Raw genomic sequence first — 10282 nt, forward strand, 5'->3', positions numbered from 1 at the left:
TGGAATACTGCATGCAGTTCTTATTGCCCAGTCTCAAAAAACTATATTAGAATTGGAAAAGGTGAAGAGAAGGGCAACAAAAATTATTAGGGGTATGGAACGGCTTCCATATGAGGCAAGTTTAAAAAAACTGGGACTATTCATTCTAGAAAAGAAACAACTAAGCGGGGGATATGATAGAGGTCTATAAAATCATGACTGGTGTGGAGAAAGTGAATAAGGAAGTCTTATTTACCCCTTCACATAACACAGGAACTAGAGGTCACCTGATGAAATTAATAGGCAGCAGGTTTAAAACAAACACAAGGAAGTACTTCTTCAAACAACACACAGTCAACCTGTGGAACTCATTGCCAGGATATGTGTTACAGGCCAAAAGTATAAATGGATTAAAAAAAGAATTAGATAAATTTATGGAGGATAAGTCCATCAATGGCTATTAGCCAAGATTTCAGAGACGCAACCCCCTCCTCAGGGTGTCCATAAACCAGAAGCTGGGACTGGACAACATGGGATGGATCACTCAATAATTGCACTGTTCTGTTCATTTCCTGTGAAGCATCTGGCACTGGCCACTGTCAGAAGACAGAATGCTGCACTAGATGGACCATTGGTCTGACCCAGTAAGGCCATTCTTGTGTTCATATAAAATCATAGGTGTTTTTTCACGTTTTGTGCATCTTGCACATCACTGGACTGAGGCAGAGACGTTGGGGTAGGCCTGAACCGGGTAGGCCTGAACCAGCCAGGCCTGCTGAATAACAGGGTGAGATTCACCCCAGGGAGTGTGAATGGCATTGCTCTCTGGGGAAGGACATCTCTGATCTCTGCCAGGAACTCCATAGGCGCCCCATTTGCTAAGATTGCTTAATGAATCCACTGAATAAGCACATCTCTAGACATCATCAGAACAAGGTGGCAGGGTAGCAGACCTTGAAGATAACTTCCCATTTAAACTGCACTAAAACCTTGATTCCACATGGAGTCAGCATTTTACATGTGAAGCAGCTGATGGATGGAAAGGAAGTTATTACTGCAGCAAAGCTATATGCTACATAATGTCTCCTACTTAATGAGCTTTATGGAGCAATTTTAATAGAATTTTCCTCTAATTTATGAAACTCTTTCTTAACATCTGCAGTTGCCCACTTGGCTAGTTGATCAAAAATGATGATAAATGAGAAATATCAAATGCTAAATTAATTTTAGATTTCTACAGCAGGCTCACACTATAATGTACTGCTGCAGGTGTTTTCCCCTAAGGTCTCCATGATTTTTATCACCATCAGGCTAGAGATTTTTAGCCACCTCTCAGAACACCGGGCACCCATGATACAGTAGTTTAAATTCACCTATTACTTAGAGTAGCCTTTTTGTTTAAGGTTTTTTGGGTATTTCTTCCCCGCCCCAGCAGAGTTTACAAGTCGTCATTGTTTAATTCCAGCAAACTAAAATTCAAAAAACAAACTACATTTTAAAAAGCACACCACACAACATATCTTTACAGTACATAGGAGCCGCTGAAAAGCAATGTCCTGTGTTTGCCTCTACTGGCTTTGCGGCAGCAAGCTAACATAACCACCATACATACACTCACATAGACATATAAATCCACCACAAAAAGAGTTGATAATTTTCATTTAAGCTTTTTTAAGAGCATTTCTCATTAATACAGCCACCAAAAGTCTAGGGAATTATAATTTAGGGCCAGATTCTGATACCTTTATTCATGAGGAATAGTACTTCACTCCACAAAGAGTCCCACTAAAGTCAGCATGACTACTTAGAGCAAGGTGCTACCCAACACGAGTAAAGATATCAGAACATGGCCCTTAATCTGTTGCTGCTTCATACAATTTCTGAGTGTCTGGCTGGTAATCTAGGGGATTTGGGAGCTCCACATCCTAAAGACAGTCACAGGGATTGTAGCACAGTGGGCTTTGATTGGTTTGTTTGCTTGGGACATTATATTTCTGTTTTGGTTTCCCATAATGGACTCTAGATTAATGGTTGAAACATGATAAATATAGGTTTAATTGTAATTAAAAATCCCATGTCCTTTCTCTTTGCATTCAAGATGCGATCTATTTTTATTATAGAATTCATTTATCACATTTGCTCATTGTTCTTATTAATCACAAAAGATTTGTTAAAAGGCAGAAAGGTTCTGCTCCATGGCTGAGGCAAATACACTAGTTCTTATACTGAATGACCCTGCAGGCTTGTGGCTAACAACTTGCACCTCCACTGTATTAGTTTCCGAGTCACCCACACACTTTCTTCACAACCACACATAACCATACACATCCATATTTCTATCCTAAACCTCACCATAACATATTCCCTTCCAACACAAACCTGTTCTCACACATAAGCCACATATCTAAGGACCCAACATCAAACACACAGATTTAACTCAAAATTTTGGTTTAAGAGTTTACATTTTTGACATTCCCAACAGCCAATTTCTCCATCTCTGAAATATCTTTTCCCAAAATCTCATATATGCCATTTTATATACTTATAAATAGATAAATTAACATAACATTCCTAACACTGGATATACAGTACTATGATGATGATTGTTTTAGGCATATATGTTAAAATACAATCACTTGTTTGCCTATTTTAAGTAATTGGTTTTCTGCTGAGTTGTGGTCCTGTAGTAGAGATAGAGTCAATTTTTCACAAAGGAATCATGCAGATTCAACATTTGGAAAAAACATCAAATAATGGTGTTAAAATTTCCTTAAAAGCCAGTGCCATGTATTTAATGCTCACTGGGATTAAATCCAAATTTTCTGATGTCAACTGCTCTCCTGAGAATATATGGGCTAGAAAGGGAAAATTCAGCCAAAAACAACTTTGCTCACCAGTGTTCCATATGCCTTTTTTTCCTCTCTCATTCTCTGCTTCCAGGTCTTTTTCTCTCTCGAGTTCTTCTTTTGCATTGTTAGGATCCAACTCTCTGCTCTCTCTAATTCAAGTACCAGCCTGCTTCCTTCTGCTCCAAAGGCCTTGTACCTCACTTTGCATGTTTCCTGGGGCTTTATCTCTCTTGTCTTGCTGTCTGTTTGCTGCAGACACAAAGCCTTGGTGACCTCTCTAATATATTTTGTGCCCCTTTCTCTTGCCCAGCATTATCTTCTTCTTTATAGACCAATAGTATTATACAGCCACACAAGGCCTTACTCCATTGCACAGGCTACCTGTAACATAAATTGCAGAGCAGTTACTTTATGCCATCTTGTCAGCCCCCAGATTCTGGAACTAGATGTGGTCTAGTCTGATCCTTAGGAGAAATCAGTGCATCCTTGAGGTATTCTTGCTTACATTTATCTGCACATGCCCCCAGAGTCATTTTGGCAGCTGGCAATAGCCATAGCTATGCCCTCTTATTCTCAGCCATGCTCCCTACGCAAGGGTTGAGCCACTACACTGCTAAATTAAAAAGCCTTAACTTCTATAAATCTCTTACCCATTATTAAGTCACCTCTTCCCTTGGATAAACTAAGTAGACTGAGCTTCTTACATTTGTAATAATAAAGCATGTTTTCCAGACTGTAAATCATTCTTATAGCTCTTTTCCGAACCCTGTCCATTTTGCAGCATCCTTTTTGAAATGTGGACACCAGACCTAGATACAATATTCATTAATGGTCTCACTAATCCTATATACAGAAATAATACCACCACCCCTCAGCCCCCACTTGACATTCCCCTGCTTATAGGTTCAAGGATTTTGTTAGCTCTCTCAGCAACTGCATCACATGGGGTGCTCATGTTCAATTGGTTATCCATCATGCTCCCTAAGATAAAACAGGATACACTGGGAGATCCAGTGGGCTACTTTTTGTTTTTTAATGAAGCCAAAGATTTATACAGCCCTACAAAATACTGTGGTGACACTACTGGAAGCTGAAGGGTTAAATCCACATGTCAGCCCTTACCTTGACTAGCTGGACAGGGAGGGGAGGATTTCTCCCCACAAGGTATGGAGGGGCTACAGAGCTGCTTGCACCAGAGGATCCTCTTGTCCAATGGACTCGTGTCCTGAATTGTGTTTGGTAGTGCCTCTCCACCACTGACCTCACCGGCTCCATCAGCTGAGGATCTGGCCTATTATATCTATCTCGAGATAGCTAGATATACACACACAATATATATATAATATATTTATAATTTACATTTTATTTTAACGCTTTTACAATTTTAATTTTTTTCTGAAAGCTAAAAATAAATCAGTCAATAGTAAAATTATATATACTCCTCTTACCACCGTTAAAGTGATTAGCTGTTATATTCTGCATTTCTAATTTAGGATGATGGTGTTTGAGAAATTAGGTGACCTAGCAAATGGAGCACACATGGGGATTGTAAAACTATCCAATATAATCAAACAGTAATAAAATGTTCCAGTTAGCTGGCTAGTTAGGAATCAGTGGGGTGTAGGAGATTATTACTTAATAATTTCCATAACATCAGCAACCTCATCAAAACCTTCTGGTTGCTGTAAGAGTAGGAGAGGTAGATTTTTATGAGGTGAGCACATGTCCTGGATTGCTGCCCCAGAATACTGTCACACCCAGAATTCATTATCCCATCACGGGGAATACAGAGACTTGGGGCTGGTCTATGCTTAAAAGATGTGCTGGCATAGCTATGTCAGTTAGGAGCTAACTGCCATAGCTATGCTGGCAAAAGCCTTAGTGTAGTTATACCAGCAAAAAAATCAGTGTAGCTTTTTTCATTTGGTGTACTGGAATAAGTTATACCAGCAAAAGCATTCTAAGCTGTGTCCCCACTGGGGGAGGGGAAGGTTTGCCACTATAACTCGAGCAGTACAGTGTAGACAAGGCCTGAGATGGAGATTGTAGGTGTGATGCTCCACTGCTCTGCACCTTGTGTTGTCATTTACACCTAAGCAAAATGAGTGAAACAAAGTGGATGTAAAGAGTTACAGCTCAGAATGGTAGCATTTCACACTCACTTGGCACAGCTGTAAATGTGCAACAGAAGGTGCAAGAAAGTAGAGAATCAGGCTATGATAAACAAAGTGGGGAGATAGCTCCCTTTGATGGACGCTGGAAGCTGAAGGGCTAAACCCACATGTCAGCCTCCACCTTGACTAGCTGGACAGGGAGGGGAGGATTCTTCCCCACAAGGTATAGAGGGGCTACAGAGCTGCTTGCACAAATCTCTTAGGACACCAAAAAGCCAATCCTGTTCTTAAAAAAGGTAAACTTTACTACAAACAAAAAGGAAAACAATCCATCTGGAACTTAGGCTTTTTACTAGATCTTAAAAGAAACAATTACAAAAATTAAGCACCCAAAATAGCTTTCTTGGGGGTTCAGCTTAAAGGTTACAAAAGCATCAGGGGTTAGCACAGAGGAGATGCACAAGCCTTAAAAATAAACAGAAATAATCCTGATCGTGTCCAGCTAAACATTCTGATCTACATACACATTTGGAGTTCAGATAAGTAGTTCAAGGTATGATCTGATGATTTATGATCATACCTGGCTTAAGCTTTACACAGCATTCCTGCTGCCCTCTGTTCCCCTCTTTCTCGGGGAGCAACAGGCAAACTGGACACCATTACATTAGGCTTGAATAAAGACTAGGAGTGGATGTGTCATTACACAAAGTAAAACTATTTCCCCATGTTTATTCCCCCCCCCCCCTCCCTTCCTCACATGTTCTTGTCAACTGCTGGAAATGGCACGTCTTGATTATCACTACAAAAGGCTTTTTTTCTCTCCTGCTGGTAATAGCTCACCTTACCTGATCACTCTCGTTCCAGTGTGTATGGTAATACCCATTGTTTCTTGTTCTCTGCATATATAAAATCTCCCCACTGTATTTTCCACTGCATGCATCCGATGAAGTGAGCTGTAGCTCATGAAAGCTTATGCTCAAATAAATTTGTTAGCCTCTAAGGTGCCACAAGTACTCCTTTTCTTTTTGCGGATACAGACTAACACGGCTGCTACTCTGAAACCAGACAAAGGGAAAGTTTCTTTCCCCATTTTAAAAAGTTCTAGCTTTCCCACTGGCTCTTTTGGTCAGGTGCCCTTTACTTTTGCCCTTTACTTGGGGGACTTTTTAACCCTTTACAGGTAAAGCAAGTAGAGAACAGCTACCAAGAGGGATTTTATAGCTAACTGGCTGGCTGGGTGTCCATCAAAGGGAGCTATCCCCTAACTTTGTTTATCGCACAGGAGCCTAGTGTTCTGGTGCCTGAGTGTAGGATTTAGAGGGCCAGTTTTGTTCTCTCACACCAGTGTTACAGCGTTGTCAAGAATCAGGCCCTGCTTCCAAACTGGCTCTACCTCAGGCCCTGCAGCAGAGCCGATCTCTGGGCTACCTAACAAGCCCAGCTGGTGTGTAATTGGCTGCCTGACTGGCTATACTAACTGATTGGTTGGAACATTCAGAAGACCAGCTGTTAAGCCCAGCAGCAACCCAGCGCATGTTCCAATAGCACCCATATCTTGGTCACTGAGAAGTAGAATGTCTTTGACTTTATTGGCATTACCTCTGATTTACACTGATGTAAGTTTTTATCAACCCACAGAAGCTCTTTGTTGTTTGTGTGAAAAATATTCTGTCTGCCTCTGAACATAACTACTCTTGTAGAAAGATTAAATGGAGAAAAGAAGAGCAAGAAAAGGTGAATTTTAGATGCTCACAAATAAAGGTACTTCAAAGTAGTTTTGGGGCCTGTTTCTAACCTCCCTTACTCCAATGTTTCACCAAAGTAACTCCACAGATTTTGGGGGGGGGGGGTTGTCTTCATTTATAGCAGTATGAGTGAGATTACTGTAGGGCCACTTATTTCCAAAGTGATTTAACTTACAACGTTGCCATAGATACACAACAGTTCAGGGTCCAACGGGTTTTCCAGTTCTCAAGAAAATATCAAATAATGAAGCTGTAGGGTTCTTTTTAAAGGAATGACGGTAATCCGCTACTGTACTGCTAATTTCTCTGTCAAGAAAATGCATAATGGCTTCTGTGTCTAGGATGTATGAAGAGGAAGAATAAACAGAAATTTCGCAAGACAGGAGAACTTCTTTCTAAAGAGAAACTGATGGACCGGTTTTTTGGGTAATGTTTTTTCAAATGCATTTGAATCTGCTGCCATCTAGTGAGAATAACTAATTTCTCAAATTCAGTCATAAATATGAACCAAGATATAGTTCACAATCAGCAGGGCCAGTGAGCTTCTATGAAAAGTGAGAATTTCAGGGTCCTATCCAGCTCTCTGCCCACCTGTAAGTGGCCCGGTGGTGCTGTAGCTGGTGGGTTAAGTGTGGGTAACTTTGGTACTCGTGTGGTGGACCCCTGGATATGTAGCTAGGATCAGCCTAAAGCCACTACTGGAAAACAGTTGTATCTTGACAACTTGACAAATCATCCAATCCCATTCTACCTGTGCCATGTCTACATCTATAGCCTTCCTAAACAATGTCCCTCTATTAGATATATGCAGGGCTGCCACCTGGGCATCAGAGCACACCTTTGCAAAACACTATGCCATTATTCAATACTCTACGTCAGATGCTATAGGTCTTACCGTGCTCTCTGCCACCACATGTACAATTCTGAAGCCCCTACCATCCACAGAAGGGCACTGCTCTACAGACAATAAAGTGGAACACGCACAGGGACACTATTAGAAGAAGAAGAGGAAGTTACTCATCCTGTGCAGTAACAATGGTTCTTTGAGATGCGACCCACTGTGGCAGGTCCACTACCCACCCTCTTCCCCTCTACTTCAGAATTCATTCACCGAGCTCTGTGGTAAAGACTGAACTGAAGGGTTGGGTCGTGCACGCACTAAATGAGGCGCCAATGGCCCCGTTAGATGACTACTGTGCACGTGTGCCCTGACCAAGCACTGCTATCGAAAATCTGTGATATCCAATGCAGGGACACACCGACATCTAAAGTGGACACCCACAGGGACACTACTCAAAGAAGAATCTATTTTTCCCAGAGCTCCCACTGGGGTAGTGACATTTCTGCACTGACTCTAATGGACTTTTATTAATCAGGGCAATACAGCTACAGAATGCCATGGAGAGGAAGGAGAATTTGAAGTCTGAATCAGTGTAGCTTCCACTCTTCCTTGTATACATCACAAAAATCACTGTATGTGTCTTAATTTGCACATTAGGACTCAAATTTGGCTCAGTTACTATCAGATTATTACAATATGATTTCTCAATGTATGCAATGGTATAAACCATCATAGCACACACTAGACAAGAAAAACAATGCAAAAGCTAGAATTCAAATTTCTAAGAGTTACAAAACTCCCTATATTCCATGGAGTACAGGGAATATAATTTCATTAAACTTTTCCTTTGAGAACATGGCTATGAATGTTGATTGCTAACCACCCAAATCACCAAAGTACAGCAGCTTCGTTAAAATCCACTTGGTCTTTACCCATCTCTAACCAATATGCCTTGCACATTGTTATTTTAAAACAGTGACGTATTTTCAAGAATTCTTGTTAATGCCTTTCAGGAACAAAAAATCATCTAAGTACATACGTTACCAGTTTATTCCCCTAAGGTAAGGGGCTCTCATTCAGTAAACCTGTCAGAGGTGACTGTATAAAATGCAGTGTCATGAAAAAATACTATAGCACAAGGAATGAGATTACTCAGTGGCCAGATAACCAAAATAGAAGAAGTACTTTTACAAATTTGTAGTACTCTCATTGGTGAAGTGGCAACTTAAAAAAAAAAAGTGAAAGAATGTAACCAGAAGTGATATGTGCTAGATGAGCCTTAATTCCAGCAAGGAAAAGAGCATTACACTGTAGGGTGACTATATCCATGTACTGTGTTCCTTTCTTTCTAAAGCCCAGGGATTAACCACTTTCATTTTGCACCTTTGAGCTCATGTACACTCTTCCCCATTAATCCATCTTGGACTATTAACATACCAAATTTATTAACTGCTTTCAAACAGCTATTTCTCTTCCTCCAAAAGAACATGCTCTGACATTCCGCAAAGGGCAAATCTGGTAGTGACTTGCTCTACTCAGTGCTGAGCAAGAAACTGTGTTAAGATCCTGTACTTACAGCTGGCAGAGCTAGAAGACACCTGCTGGAATTCCAGACTCCCTAATTATATAAAACACTTGAATGTACCCTTCCTGCATCATGAGATACTGAACTTTAAAATAAATGACAAATGGATTTACAAAAATGTATTTCTCCTAATTTCTCCTGTCACTCAGAAGTCAGTACATGGTAAGGTGGCCACTACAGGTGGAAGGATAATAAAGAGCATAATACTTTCTAAAACTCAGCATAAGAAAATACAATGTGGTGTGTGTGTAGATTAGGGGTGGGCAAACTTTTTGGCCCAAGGGCCACATCTGGTTATGGAAATTGTATGGCAGGCCATGAATGCTCATGAAATTGGGGGTTGGGTTGCGGGAGGGGATGAAGGCTCTGGCTATGGGTGCAGGCTCTGGGGTGGGGCTGGGTATGGAGGAGGGTGCTCCGGGACGGGACAAAGGCATTCGGAGGGTAGGAGGGGGATCAGGGCTGGGGCCCGCGAGTGGGTCAGGGGTGCAGACTCTGGGTGGCACTCACCTCAAGCAGTGGCATGTTCCCTCCTGATCCTACATGGAGGCACAACCAGGCAGCTCTGCACGCTGCCCTGTCCACAGGCACCATCCCTGCAGCTCCCATTGCCCTCAGTTCCCAGCCAATGGGAGCTGCGGGGGTAGCGCTTGGGTCAGGGGCAGCGTGCAGAGCACCCCTGGCTGCCCCTAAATGTACAAGCCAGAGGGGGAACACGCCACTGTTTCCAGTAGCCACAGCACACAGCGGGGCAAGCCCCAGATACCACTCCCTGGCAGCGGCTCGAGGCCTGGATTAAAACATCTGATGGGCCGGATGCAGCCCCCAGGCCGTAGTTTGCCCACCCCTGGTGTAGATAAAGATTTTACTAGCACTTCTTTGGGATGACCTGGGATTTCTCCCACTTGTGAGTCACGCAGACACTGCAAACTCATGCGAATAAAACCTTTATACCAACACACAATCTAGTCTACACACAATCTTTTCCTGGTCTTAGAGGAATCTATGATATGTGTATTTGGCAGGTAGACATTTTAAAAATGAACATCTGGCTGCTTGAATTTCAGCCTCAAGAGAGAAAGTTGAACAGTTGAACAAAAAACGTTAACTACTCTATCACCCTACTTTTTCCGTTAAGGTATAAAAACGACTTCAATGGACGTATATTG

The sequence above is a fragment of the Eretmochelys imbricata genome, chromosome 5 (genome assembly GCF_965152235.1).
Source record: "Eretmochelys imbricata isolate rEreImb1 chromosome 5, rEreImb1.hap1, whole genome shotgun sequence".
NCBI lineage: Eukaryota > Metazoa > Chordata > Testudines > Cheloniidae > Eretmochelys > Eretmochelys imbricata.